This window comes from Narcine bancroftii, chromosome 2, assembly GCF_036971445.1.
Source record: "Narcine bancroftii isolate sNarBan1 chromosome 2, sNarBan1.hap1, whole genome shotgun sequence".
NCBI lineage: Eukaryota > Metazoa > Chordata > Chondrichthyes > Torpediniformes > Narcinidae > Narcine > Narcine bancroftii.
Genome location: NC_091470.1, coordinates 22,479,878 through 22,494,869, shown reverse-complemented (window position 1 = coordinate 22,494,869; position 14,992 = coordinate 22,479,878). Strand labels below are relative to the sequence as shown.

The window sequence follows — 14,992 nt, the reverse complement described above, 5'->3', positions numbered from 1 at the left end:
GCGGTCCCCCGGCCAACTGCAGCCTGTTGCCCATTTTAAAACGCTTGTTAAAAGAAGAAAGGAAAGAAATTGCAGCGCTGCCGTTGGTGTGTAGCTGCAGGGAGAGAAGTATCAGCGCTCCCATCCCCGTATGGGTCCAACCACCCAGCCCAACTGCCATCAGCATTGTACAGACTTTAAACAGCCTGTTAAAGGAGCCGTTGGTGGTTGAAAACTCCCGGGCTTAATGTTGTTTGGCCTGCGACTCCTTATATTTTTCTGTATGTGGCCAAAAAGGTTTGGCCACCCCTCTTCGCTAGAGAAACATAAAAAGTGCAGATGCTGGAATCTTGAGAAGTGCAAGGTGTTGCAGTTTTGGAGGTCTGATGTTGGGAGGACCTATACAGTGAATGGCGTGGATCTGGGGTTCATGGTAGAGCAGAGGGATCTCAGAGCACATTGGACGGTGATCAAAAAGGCTTTCGACTCAATAGCCTTCATCGGTCAGATTACTGAGCGTAAAAATTGGGAGGTCACACTGCAGTTACACTCGATGCTGGTGAGCCCCCATTTGAAGTAACCAGTGGACAGAAGTTTAAGGTGAGGGAGGAGAGATTTAACTGGAACCTCAGGGGTAAGATTTTTACAGAGAGAGAGGTGGGTGTGTGGAACTGGCGGCTGGAGGAGATTGTTCAGGCAGGTACTGTTGCAATGTTTGGGAGTAGAACCTTATTGGATGGCCTGAGCAACTTTCCTGAATGAACAATGAACCAGAGCCATTTGCCTTAATTTGACTTTTTCTTGCATTATTTTTATTTATTTTGTAAGGTGGTTTATATAAATATTTGCACCGTGATACTGCTGCAAAACAATAAGTTTTGTGACATGTTCATGTCAATAAATTGTAATTCTGAAGTTTAGCTGAAGGGCCTATCCCACCAAGCACGCACTCTCCTCTCACCAGGGAGAAGGTTCAACAGTGTAAAATCGCTCACCAATAGGCTTGAAGACGGCTTCTATCCTGCAGTTACCAGGCTACTGAAAGAACTTCACCCTACTATCCTTGCCATGGACGAGTTAAATGTTTTGTTCCTTGCCATCCTTTGCTCTGTAATGGTGCTTTGAACCGCTGCATGAATGTTAGAGTTGACTTGTTGGCCCACTTATGAAAGGACCCTTCTCACTGCGCTGGGTACAGCGTTACAATTGAACTTAACTTGAGCCCTAAAGGTGGAGGGACTCCATGGGCTAGGCAGCGTCCATGGAGCAAATGGTCAGTCAGCGTCCCAGGTCAGGATCTTAAGATCCAAAATTAACTAATTAGCGTTTTACACAGCTGCAAAGTGGGTTGCAGACTTTTGAATTCACTGCAATTAATGAAAACAAGCATGCCTTTACCACCCTAATCACTCATGTTGCCAATTTTAGGAAGCAGTATTTTTGTGTGCAAGTATCCCCCTGTATATTAATGCTCTAAAGGCTTCAGGCATTTACTGTACACACTCCTCTTCGGTTTGACCTCCCAAAATTTATCACCTCACTCTTGTCTGAACTGAACTCCAGCTGCTATTTCTCTGCCCTAATTTCCGATTGATCTATATCCTGCTTTGGCAACCTTGCTCACTAAACACCACCCCAGATATTCAGGTCATCTGCAAACTTTGTGATCAGGCTATCTATATCTTTCTCCGCAAACAAGAGAGGTCCCAGCACTGATCCTTTCAAAACTTTCCCTTGCTGCTGCCTTCAGGTAGGATGTGCAAAGATGGCGGCGCTGCCAGAGCCGCTGTAGCGGCAACGTTGGCGTGGACCCGCGGGGAGCCAGGGAATGGAGATGCAGTGCTCCCGCGGGGTCCAGCTGCCCAGTCGACTGCCATTGGTTCAGCCTGAGCTTTGAACGCCCCGTTGAGGGAGCCAGCAGTCGTTTTTATTTGAGATCCCATGACCTCTGGGTCTGTGTCCAAGACGGTGGCGCCTATTAATCGGCAGCAGACACGAGGGGCTTCAGACTTCGGGGAAACCGAGGACTAGAGCAGAGCACCAGAGGATGGGAATGCCAACCCCGTTTGAGGAGGGACTGTGACCATGGAGATAGACCAGTTGTGGGGGGGTGGGTCCTGCAGTGGGCTGCTGGCAACTCAAGGGGAAGAAGCTATGGGGTGCTGGAGATTGCTGTTAGGAGACTCGCACCAGGCTGTGGACTGCTGAACACTGGCTCGAACTGGCCGGAAGGGTACCACGTATCGGAACCGCGATTTGAGGATGTGCTGAGGGCACTGAAGGGTTCTTAACCATGTTGGAGATTCAGATCTGGAGCTCGGGTCGCCAGTGGTTTGGAATGGACTCTGGGTGGCTGTGGAGGCTGCAGAAGCGCTGGAGGTGAATCTACAGACACTCGATGACTCTGGGGAGGGAATATCTTGCTTCCCTTTCTCTGACTGTAAGAGGTGTCCAGGCAATTCCTGCCAGTTGCGAATCTGTCTGCCTTGCAGCAGGCAAAAAGAAATTTCATGTAATGTGACCCTGTTTTATTATTATGACAATAAGATGAATCTTGAATCTTGAGGTACGACAGGATTCATACCACCAGGCTCAGGAATAGTTGCTACCCCTCAACGATCAGACTCCTGCACAGCTGACTCACTCAGAGTCTCATTTAAGGACTCATATTTCGCTCATTATTTTGTGTTATATGGCGAGCTCTCCACTGGCCACCGAGACAGAGGTGCACCAAAGAAGAGGTACAAGGACTGCTTAAAGAAATCTCTTGGTGCCTGCCGCTTTGACCACTGCCAGTGAGCTGATATCGCCTCCAACCGTGCATCTTGGCGCCTCACAGTTCGGCAGGCAGAAACCTCCTTCGAAGAAGACCACAGAACCCACCTCACTGACAGAAGACAAAGGAGGAAAAACCCATCACCAACCCCAACCCACCAATTTTCCCTTGCAACCGCTGCAACCATGCCTGCCTGTCCCTCATCGGACTTGTCAGTCACCAACGAGCCTGCAGCAGACGTGGACATTACCCCTCCATAAATCTTCGTCCGCGAAGCAAAGCCAAAGAAAGAAAGATATTTATACTTGTGCATTTGTAGTTTGTTTACCTTTCTTTATTCCTTTGAGTACAGTTTACAGTTAATGGTATGACTCACAGAAAAAGAATCTCAGGGTTGTATGTGATGCCATATTTACTTTGTCAATAGACTTGAACTTTGACTTTGAACACCACTAGTCACAGACAGCCATTCAGAGTAATGCCCTGTCCAACACTCTCCTCTGTCTTTTCTGGCTATTTTACTGAATCAGTGGATCTAAGTGATCGATGTAACTATTATTGAGAGAAGCAGACTTTCATTTTAACAAAGGGAAAAGGTTCCACTATTGTAATACTCCATTTAGAATGTAACATAATGAAATTCTTTAACTTTGTTAACTTTGAAGACAGAGAGTCACCACTTTGCCCAACGCCTCACAGAAATGAGGCCCCAGCAAGGAACAAACGTGCGACCTTCGTTTAAAAGACCAATGCTCTCTCCACCGAACTATTGGAGCCCAATGAATTATGTGACACAGTTTTCACCTTTGAAAAATTGGACTGGGAGAGCCTGTACATGGGACAACGGTGTAAGAGTGCAAACTCTTTGATTTTCATCTCAGTCCCAAAATCCGTGCAATGTGTTCCTGTATTTTTTGTGAGTAAATTTGTAGGTTTCCCCAGTGGTGACAGCAGAGAAAATCTGTGCTGTGTGACCTGTGATTTCAGCAAGCTGACCCCAGGTAAATACCAACTGCAAGAAGTATTGTGCACGGAAGTTCTCGGACCAATTTCATGATTGCTGTTGATTGATCCAGGAATGATTATGCATGCAGTCTAATTTTGCAGAGTGGCATATGTAAGCAATTTGCACATGATTAAAAAAATACTCCCAAGTTTTTGATGGTACTGTTTATAGATCGCAGCACGAAAGTAAACGTGGGCGGCATGGTTAGTGTAGGTAGGCGGCCCAGTTAGGGTAGGTGAATGGTATGGTTAGCTTAGTTGGGCGGCATGGTTAGCATATGTGGGTGGAACGGTTAGCGCAAGTTGGCAACACGGTTAGCACAGTAAGTGGCGCACTTACCGCAGTGCTATTACAGTGCCAGCAAGCCGAGTTCGAATCCGGCGTTGTCCGTAGGGAGCTTGTACGTTCTCCCTGTGATCTGTGTGCGTTTTCCCCAGGGTACTCCAGTTTCCATATGGGGTTCACAGGTTAATTGAGTGTAATTAGGGGACATGAATTTCAGTGGGCAGAACTGGCTTCAACTGTGCTGCAAACAAGTAAATACATCAGATGGATGGTCGAGCTAGAAGAAAAATTAAAGACTTTCTGGGGCTTGCAGTAAGCCCTATTGCCTTGGAATGATTTTGTAGCAATTGAGTAACAAGGGTCCTAGCCGCTGTTTATGGAGCTGCATTTGTGGTGTGGTGGGCAGTGAGGAGGTTGTCGGAGATTGCAAAATGATCTAGATCACATACGTAAGTGGGCAGAGGAATGGCAGATGGATTTGGACATTAAACCCAGCACAAGGCTTACCAAAATGCAAAACCTCAGATTTGATGGTGTAAATGGCAGGGGCCTGGAGGTGGTTATAGAACAGATTTGCCTAGGGGTACAGGGACATGGTTTCCTACACATAGTGGACAGAGTGATGGGAAGGCATTGGGCACACTCGCCTTTATCAGTCAAGGAATAAAATAACAGGAGTTGGGAGATCATCCTTCGGTGAGACGGTTAGTGCAATGCTATTACAGCGCCAGCGGCACGGGTTCAAATCCTGTCTGTAATCACTGTTTGTAAGGAGTTTGTACATCCTCCCCATAGCTTCGCGGGTTTCCGCCAGGCGCTCCGGTTTGGAGTGCTGTGTGCAGTTATGATCTCCCATCTACAGGATGGGTGTAATGAAGCTGGAATTAGGGCAGAAAAGACTCACTGGAGCCTTACTGGGACTGGAGGGTTTGAGTTACCAGGAAAGACTGAACAGGCTGCATTGTTTTATCCTGGAGTGTGGGAGGCCAAGGGGCGGCCTCAGCTAAAATCCCAAGGTGTCGCAATAAGGTAAATCATCAAAGTCTTTTTTCTCCAGGGTCGATAGAAATACAGTAGGTTTAAGGCATGAAAGGGTAATTTAGAAGCGACCTGAGGGGCAACTATTTCCACACAATAAGTAAATGGAACAAGCTTCCAGAGGATGTGATAGATCTGGTACAGTTAAGTCATTCTGGGCCAAATGCACGTCAGCATAGAGGACATTGGCCAAAGGGTTTCTTTCCATGATCTACATCTCTATTTGAAAATGAAGTCGTGTTTTATCTCTCATCTATACATAAACACCCAACCCCAACCAACCAATTTTCCCTTGCAACCGCTGCAATCGTGTCTGCCTGTCCCGCATCGGACTTGTCAGCCACAAACGAGCCTGCAGCTGACGTGGACTTTTTACCCCCTCCATAAATCTTCGTCCGTGAAGCCAAGCCAAAGAAAAGAAAGAAAAAAGATACATAAATGTTATACATAAATCTATACATAATACATACACCAACTGAAAAACCTCACAAAGATAAGCGTATACAGAGCCGTTGTCATACCCACACTCCTGTTCGGCTCCGAATCATGGGTCCTCTACCGGCACCACCTACGGCTCCTAGAACGCTTCCACCAGCGTTGTCTCCGCTCCATCCTCAACATCCATTGGAGCGCTTACACCCCTAACGTCGAAGTACTCGAGATGGCAGAGGCCGACAGCATCGAGTCCACGCTGCTGAAGATCCAGCTGCGCTGGATGGGTCACGTCTCCAGAATGGAGGACCATCGCCTTCCCAAGATCGTGTTATATGGCGAGCTCTCCACTGGCCACCGTGACAGAGGTGCACCAAAGAAAAGGTACAAGGACTGCCTAAAGAAATCTCTTGGTGCCTGCCACATTGACCACCGCCAGTGGGCTGATAACGCCTCAAACCGTGCATCTTGGCGCCTCACAGTTTGGCGGGCAGCAACCTTCTTTGAAGAAGACCGCAGAGCCCACCTCACTGACAAAAGGCAAAGGAGGAAAAACCCAACACCCAACCCCAACCAACCAATTTTCCCTTGCAACCGCTGCAATCGTGTCTGCCTGTCCCGCATCGGACTTGTCAGCCACAAACGAGCCTGCAGCTGACGTGGACTTTTTACCCCCTCCATAAATCTTCATCCGCGAAGCCAAGCCAAAGAAGAAGGATACATAAATGTTAATAGAAGAGGGGACATTTCTACATTATTGTTTGTTTTATTCTTGACCTTTTTGAATCTCAAAGTGTACAATCAGAAACCCAATCAGCAAATGAGTATAAAAAATGTAAGAAAAACCCTCAAGAAAGAAATCAAGGCTCAAAGGTTGCTTTGGCAGACAATATGAAGGAAAATCCAAAGGGTTTCTACAGATATATTAAGAGCAAAAGGACACTAAGGAACAAAATTGGTCCCCTTGAAAGTCAGAGTGGTCGGCTTTGTATGGAGTCAAAAGAGAGGGGGAGATCTTAAATGTTTTTTTTTTGCATCAGTATTCACTCAGGAAACTGGCACAGAGTAGTGAGAAGTAAGGAAATCGAGTAGTGAGGTCATGGAACCTACACAGATTAAAGAGGAAGAAGTACTTGCTGTCTTACAGCAAATAAGGGTGGATAAATCTTCAGGGGCTGATATGATATTCCCTCAGACCTTGAGGGAGGGTAGTGTAGAAATTGCAGGAGCTCTGGCAGAAATATTTAAAATGTCCTTATCCATGGGTGTGGTGCCAGAGGATTGGAGGGTAGCTAATGTTGTTCCTTGGTTTAAAAAAAGGATCCAAAAGTAACCCTGGAAGTTATAGGCTAGTGAACCTGATGTCAGTAAATTATTGGAAGTATTCTATGAGATTGGATATCCAAGTACTTGGATAACCAGTTACTGATTAGGGATAGACAACATGGCTTTGTGCGTGGTAGAACATGTTTAACCAATCTGATAGTGTTTTTTGAGGAAGTTACCTTGAAAATTGATGAATGGAAGGCTGAGGATGTTATCTACATGGACTTTAGTGAGGCCTTTGACTAGGTCTCACATAGGAGGTTAGTCAGGAAGGTTTGGACGCTTGGTATTCATGGTAGTAAAATGGTTTTGACAATGTTTGGAGAGGAGAAACCAGAGAGAGGTGGTGGATGGTTGCTTCTCAGACTGGAGTCCTGTGACTAGTGGTGTGCCTCAGGGATCAGTACCGGGACCATTGTTGTTTGACATCTATCGTCACTGTGGCTAGCCCTCGAGGTCGGGATTGATGGTCTGCGTTCCATTGATCTATTTATGGGTTCTCAAGTAGCTTATAAATCCATTCATGCAAAGTGGCCCTCAGAGTGAAGACGCCTCTGCATGTATTTATTTAATGTGTACTCCACAAAGCACACGATACTTCACAAATCAACCAATTCCAATGACATGAAAACTATGATGATTAGCTGATGGATTTGTTGCAGCCTTCGTCCGCCTTCATAGCCATTGAATTTGAAGTAAATTTGTCCGCCTGTTCCACCATTGAGGTCTTGGTTGGATTGTTTTTTGTCAGGGGCCTCACCCTCAACCTTACTGCCATGGGTGGTCCTACCTGCAGCACAACTCCAGATGGCATCACTCTCGGAATCTCAGGTCCACACAAGCTTCTTCACTACGACAAGGTGACAACCACAAAGAAGAGACAGCCATATCAATGATCTGAATGATAATGTAGTAAACTGGATCAGCAAGTTTGCAGATGACACTAAAATTGGAGATATTATAGACAGCCAAGAAGGTTTTCAAAACTTTCAGTAGGATCTGGACCACCTGGAAAAATGGGCTGAAAAATTTCAGATGGAACTTAAAGCAGACTAGTATGAGTTGTTGCATTTTAGAAGGAAAATCCAAGAAAGGGCGTACATGGTAAATGGTATGGCACTGATGAGTGTAGTAGAACAGAGGGATCTGGGAAGGAAGATACATGATTCCCTGAAAGTGGTGTCACAGGTAGATAGGATTGTAAATAGAGCTTTTGGCAAATTGGCCTTCATAAATCAAAGTATGGAGTTTGGATGTTATGACAGAGTTGTTTAAGACATTGGTGAGGTCAAATTTGGAGTATTGTGTGCAGTTTTGTTCATCTAACTACAGGAAAGATATCAATAAGATAGAAAGAGTGGTAGGAAGATTTGCTAGGATATTGCCTGGACTTCAGGAACCGAGTTATAGGGAAATGTTAATCAAGTTAGGACTTTATTCCCTGGAGAGTAGAAGAATGAGGGGAGATTTGATTGAGGTATTTAAAATTATGAGGGGAGTGGACAGAGTAAATGTAGATAGGCATTTTCCACTGAGGGTAGTGTTAGGTCTGCTTTGTTCATGAATGAGTGAGTCAGACACCAGACTGAGTCGAAATCAAGGTTCTTTGTTCTTTATTACCGGATTGTAACACTTGCAACTAACAGTGTTAGTTGGAGAAGGCGCATTCTGCCGTTATCAGCAAGTGGTGTTTTTTTTATACCTCAGGATACGTACTTAGTAAATTATCATACCATTACATTGTCCAATGAATAAACTGTTGCTATCCTTCTCTGCTAGCTTGCTGCACATCAATTTGTCATTACCACTCTTATCTTGAGAGTACAAGGTCACAACTGCATCTTGTTACGGCCCAGCACTGGGTGACTCCTTCTTCATTCCCAGCTCATGATGTTTTTACCTAACAGTAGGTGAGATACAAACCAGAGAACGTGGGTTAAGGGTGAAAGAGACAAGGTTTAGGGGGAACATGAAGGGGAACTTCTTCACTCAGAGAGTGGTGGGAGAGTGGAACAAGCTCTCAGATGAAGTGGTGAATGTGGGTTCAATTTTAACATTTAAGAAGAATTCAGACAGGTACATAGATGGAGAAGCATGGAGAGCTATGGACCGGGTGCAGGTCAGTGGGACTAAACACAAAAATAGTTTGGCACAGTCTAGAAGGGCCCAAGGGGCCTGTTTCTGTACTGTAATGTTCTATGGCTCTATCGTTCTAACATAGAGATAAAACAGACTCCTCAGATGTAAAACCAGAAAGTGTTCTTTCTCACAGAAGAAGTGGAAATTGGGAACTCTTGCTGTCCAGAATTTGTAGGTAGTGGGTCTGGGGAAATGATCAACTGTGATATTATTAGATTTCTACTTGGAAACGATATCATGCGAGGGAGAGAGAGAGATGAAAGGTAGATAAATAGACTTGAGATACAGATCGTATATAGTTGGATTAAGTAATGGAACAGATGTTGCTGGCTGAATAACCCACCTCTGTTCTAGTTTGCAAAAGATGGAGACAGAGATGTCGAGAAAAGGGGGAGTGTTGCTGTAGATGGACCAAGTGAATTCGAGGTCAGGCTGGAAGTTGGCAGCAAAGTGGATGAAGTTGACAAGCTCCTCATGGGCTGCACCAGTGAAGTCATTGATGCAGCGGAGGAAGGGTTGAGGAGCATTACCTGTGTAAACTTGCTGCATGGATGCTCCATGTAGCCAACAAAAAGATAGGCATGGCTGGGCTCCATGTGGCTATTGTGGTGAATGTCTGCCAAGCTGCCTGTCCCCCCTCTGGTGAGCCTTGCTGTACTAACATTGGCTGTGCATTATCTCGACTGTTAAGGACACTCCCCTTGGGCCTTATTGTCTTTCATTATTGTACCATGAGTTTCTGCTAATAAAAGCCATGATTATTGTTTGACCACATCGTCTTTGTCTACTTCATCAACTGGCACTTCAGCTACCCATGGCTACTTCATTGACTTGGAGAAAGTGAGATGAACCAAAGGATTCTGTTGAGGATGAGGACAAGAAGAGGGTAGAGTGAGACTGGTCGGGTCTCTTGTTGAGGAGTGGCATGGTTTGTGTAATGATTAGCGCAATGCCTTCACAGTGCCAGCAATTGGGACAGGGGTTCCAATCCCGCACTGTCTCTAAGGAGTTTGTATGTTCTCACCAATTCCATGTGGGTTTTCCCAGGGTCTCCGGTTTACTCCCACTGTTCAAAATGTACTGGGGGTTGTAGGTTAATTGGGTGTAAATCAGGTGGCATGGACTCATGGGCTGAATTGGCCTGTTACCATGGTGTATGTCTAAATCAGAATGGGGGAGGGAGGTGCATGGATGGTGTCCATGGTGAAGATGAGGTGGTCGAGTTCAGGGAACTAGACATTGTTGAAATGAGGTATCATAGATGTAGCGAGAGAGAGACTGGACTGGGGGGGGAACAAAGTGGGGTTGAGGTAGGCAGATACCTGTTTAGTGGGACAGGAGCACATGGAAACAAAGATCAGAAGTAATGGAGTCAGAGATGGTGCATGAAACAATGGTTTAATGTTCTTTCGTGGGGTCCTGTTGAAGGGGTAAGTAAGAGGAGGTGTCTGAGAGCTATTGTCTAGCCTCGACAAGGTAGAGGTCGGTACGCAAGACTACAGCAGACTAAGTCTGTGGGTTTCGCAGTGAGCTCAGGATGGGAGCAGAGAGAGTGGGACGGTAAAGCATTCCGAGGGGGTTAAAATATAGTGAGTGAGGGGAGTAGTGAAGTCAATACAATTGATGTCTCTTTGGCAGTTGGAAATATAAAGATTGAGAGTTGGCAGAAGCCTAGAATCAAGTGAACAAGAGGAGGAAGAAGATTTAAGGTTATAGAAAGGGTCTGCAGTCAGGATGGATAATCCTGGGGGCGGAGCGGGAGAGGGAGGAAGTGGGCATGGAGATGGAGACGTCAGAGAATTTGGCTTCATGGTGTGTGTGGAAATTGATGAAGTGTGGTCAAAGGAGAACAATGATGAGGCCTCTACTGTGGACAGAACATTCCAGGAGATAAAGACTCGACAGACATTTTTCAACTCCCATAGTTACCGACTGCATCTCCTCACTCCCTGCTCCTGTATGGATTCTATTCCTTTTTCACAATTCCTCCATCTGTTCTGGGGATATAGTTTTTTCATGGGACATCATCCAAGTTGGTGATGTGAGCAACTCTTCACTTGTGACTTGGCAGGGGTCATCTACCTCCCCTTGCGGCCTTCTCTACATCAGAGAGTCTGAACACAGACTGGTTGACCACCTTCTCTCTACCTGCTGTAATAGCATGGATCTCCCAGTGGCCACCCATTTCAGTTCTTCGGCCCCATTCCCATACCGACATGTCTGTCCATGGTCTCATGCGCTGTGACTGAGACCACCCATAAACTGGAGGAACAGCACCTCCTATTTCATCCAACTGGATGGCATTAACATCAATTTCTCCGCTTTCTGTTAGGCCCCCTCACTCCCTCCGTTTGTACCTTATCCCTATATTTTCTTTCCTCCTGCTCCCCCTTCCCTTGTCCCTCTTCCCTTTTCCCTCTGTCTCCTTTCCTCTGGCTCTTCATTCACAGAGCCAACCCCACCCCTCCCCGCAATCGATCCTTACCTTTCCTCTCGCGCCCTCCTATGCATGTCCACATACGGCCTGAGCTCCTTCCACCAGCCCCTCCTTCCCTCCTCCTCCTGCTCCCTGCCTCTTCATTCAGGCTCCTGCCTGCATTTTACTCATACCTCAGGGCTTCAGCCCGAAATATATCCTTGTCCTCCTCTGACCACACTTCCAGCAGGTTCCGCACAAGTCCTTATGCCCCGATGACTCCATCGCCACGCCTCCTTCCTCCCTCCCTCCCCCTCCCCACAGGATTCTCCACCCTGACTGCTGACCCTTTCTACGGCCTTAAACCTTCTTCCTCCTCTTGTTCATCTAATCCAAGGCTCCTGCCAATTCTGGCTTTTCCTCCCGCACTTTTGTGTATTTACTACGATCACAGCGTCTGCAGGACCTTCATGTTTCACACTGTTCTAATTTTCTCCTCTGCCAAACTATTTAGTGTTTTTGGATGCAAAGAATTCAGTGAACGTGAGGCACATTGAGTTCCAGAAAGTCTTTGACAACAAGCTTCAGGGAACTGATGGAAAAAGCTTAAGGACTGTCAAAATTTTGGAAGGGTTGAAAATTACATTTCTTTAAAAAAAATGATTGGAAGGAGCAAGTAGCAAGCAGAGATTGTAGGGCTATTTCTGCATTGTTTTTGAAGAGAGCAGCCTTCCTTTTGTGCTATTCCCCATCTGTCTGAATGATTTTCTTGTTGGGCCAATGGAAATGGTAATGCAATTACCAATGCAATCAACCATTCTGAGGAACTCACAAAGTTGCATGGAAAAATCATTGGATTGAGCAAAGCATGAGGTGCTTGGAACTTCTTACAGGTGTGAGAGATGAATGGAAAAGTGATGAATATTCTTTAGGTTCAGTTTGATCTGGGGAGAAGGGTACGATATAGGGCAAGCATGCTTTAAAAAATTTCAACTTCAAATCGGTGGTCGGCCTACAAGCCGGGTCTAAAATCCGAACCCCGGTGATGTAGCCTCAACACCACTGCCATCTTTGCTACCGGCTCCAACGCAATCTCTCACTCAGTCTCCTGAAGATTCCGCGCCACCACCCCCTCTCATCCACACCCCTGGGGGGCCCATCCGCCCGGTCCGACTGGCGTCGGCTCTGCACCGACTTCAAGCGGCCCGTTACGGGAGCCGATGATGGTTTATTTTAAAGCGTGCAAATAAAATTAAAACCTATAAGTGACAAGTTTTTATTAAAATATTGTGCTTTGCTTTTAACTGGTCAGCGGTAAGAGGGGGTTGGGGATTCATCTTACACAAAGGGTATCACTCAAAGGTGGAAATTTCGGGTGTCATTCCTTCCACAAGGCATATATGGTAATAATTTATTGAAATATTGTTCCTGTCCTCTTAAAACATAGTTGGTTGGCCTGGAAAACAGCCTGTCAATTTGCTTTTGCCAATCTTGAAGTATTGCTCTGAACATATTTCACTTCTCTTCTGTCCAACTTTAAACTCCTTGGTCTTGGAGGCAATCCAATGACACATGGGCAATACAAAAGAGATTTCCCAAGAACGGAGTGCTTATGAGCAGAATCTCACTTGTCACATTTGTCAGTCGAAGCAGTTCACACATTGTAATCATGTGGCAATGCACCCAGTTTCTTTTTCCACTGGAAATCTATGAATAGAATATATATTTTATTTCAATGAGATTTTTCTTTCTTACTGCAGAGCAGAAGACTGTCGCACAATTATCCGAGTTGCCCTCCAATGAACATCAAAAGGCCATGAGTCTGTTTTTACAACAATCATAGCGTCTGCAGACTTTCATGTTTTACCCAGATGATTACCGGCCAAGGGATTAGTTATTACAATGAATGATGGTCATGAATCATTCGACTTCATTGCAACTCCCATAAATAACCATTATCTTGGATTAACATCCTCTGGGAGCTCTGAGCCTGTCATCATTTTGTTTTGTTTCTGTGGCCTATTCACTCATATGTTGTTTGGGTCCCCGATCCCGCAACTGAGTGCAGATGTTTCGATTTCGCAGGAGTGTCTCGCAGAGTTTGAATGGTGTACGTGCTTGCAGGTCCAGTGCCCCATCTGGCTGAATTGCAATGCCATGATTCGTCTTCACGTGAGAAACCGGGATAGTGGAGGGGTTCAAAGAGCAAAAAAAAACATCTGGAACCCGCACTCCCCCTTTTTTTAAAAAAAAAACGGTAACATCTGACTGGAAGTCTGGGGTAGGAAAAAAAATTCTATTAATTGTTCTCTGCTGTTTGGCAAAAATGAAACATTTTTTCCAAAATAATCAGATTTGGAGAAATGATAAGATATTTGCTATTTAAATATGGTCAGAACTTCATTGTTTCCCTTAGTTTCATAACAATAAATTGATATTTTACACCTCCCTTTCGCACGTACAACTAAATCTTTTATTGTTCACGATGTAGAATTTTTGGTTATGGCTACAACCTAAAATGGGATTGTTAACACATAATACAGAATTGAAATCAAAGCCTTGTTGGGAACAGCTATGAGAAAATAGAGATTGTGAGTGTTTGCTTCTCTCATTCGTAAGATCACTTGGAAAAGCATGAGAGGCACTTAGGATACTGAAAGGAATCTGTTCCTCATTAAAGTGGATCAACGTGCTTGCCTGCCACAGGAGACATCTTTTGATTGTTTCGCCTGGGTTTGTAAGGTCTTTTGTGTTGTACGGCTGTGAGAAGTCAACTTTTGACTAAAGCAAGAGGAGCAGCACGGTTAGCACCACGCCCTTACAATGCCAGCGATCTGGACCGGGGTCCGAATCCCACGCGGTCTGTAAAGAGTTTGTACGTTCTCCCTGTGTCTGCATAGGTTTCCCCCGGGGGACTCCAGTTTCCTCCCTCCTTTCAAAATGTAGCGGGGGGTGGGGAGTTTGGGTTAATTTGGTGTAAACTGGGTGGCATGGACTCATGGGACGAAATGGCCTGTTACCGTGATACATGTCTAAATTTTTAAGAAAATTTAAAACTTCGTCGCAGCACAGGGGCTGTAGAAGACCAGCAAAATGTGTAATTGTTGCCAGGATTGCCTCTGAGATTAATCTGTTTGCCTTACAGACAATAAATGTAATCTTTAATCTTGAATCTTGAGCGCCACTAGCTTTGTAATAGTTGCTATAGGTACTTAAGTTTCTTTAATAATAGTGTACTTAAACTGACTTCATAGCTCAAAGCTCAAATTTATTGCCTGAGTACATACATGATATCACATACAACCCTGAGATTCTTTTTTCCCGCGGGCCAGGTAGAATTTCTACTTAACAGTTACTGTAAAGTGTACTCAAGAAGAGAGAAACATACACAAAAGAAAGAAGTGTAAATGAACTGACTGTGCAAATACAGAAAAATTAATATTCTGTAATAAATAATGAGAAAAGTAAGATTCTCTCCAGGTGGGATTAGCTGGTAGCTGCTGTGTGCCGGGTGGTAGGGGGTCCATAAGGATTTTGCAAGCCCTCTTCAGACAAAGATATCAGTAAATTACATTGATGGGTGGAAGGGAGACCC

General features: G+C 45.2%; 1 protein-coding gene across 1 annotated transcript in view; it reads left to right on the top strand.

The window, feature by feature from the left end:
- The window catches only part of LOC138753279 (latent-transforming growth factor beta-binding protein 2-like), a 266,073-nt gene that overhangs the window by 81,537 nt on the left and 169,544 nt on the right, over positions 1 to 14,992 (top strand). The gene's annotated exons all lie outside the window — the stretch shown is intronic.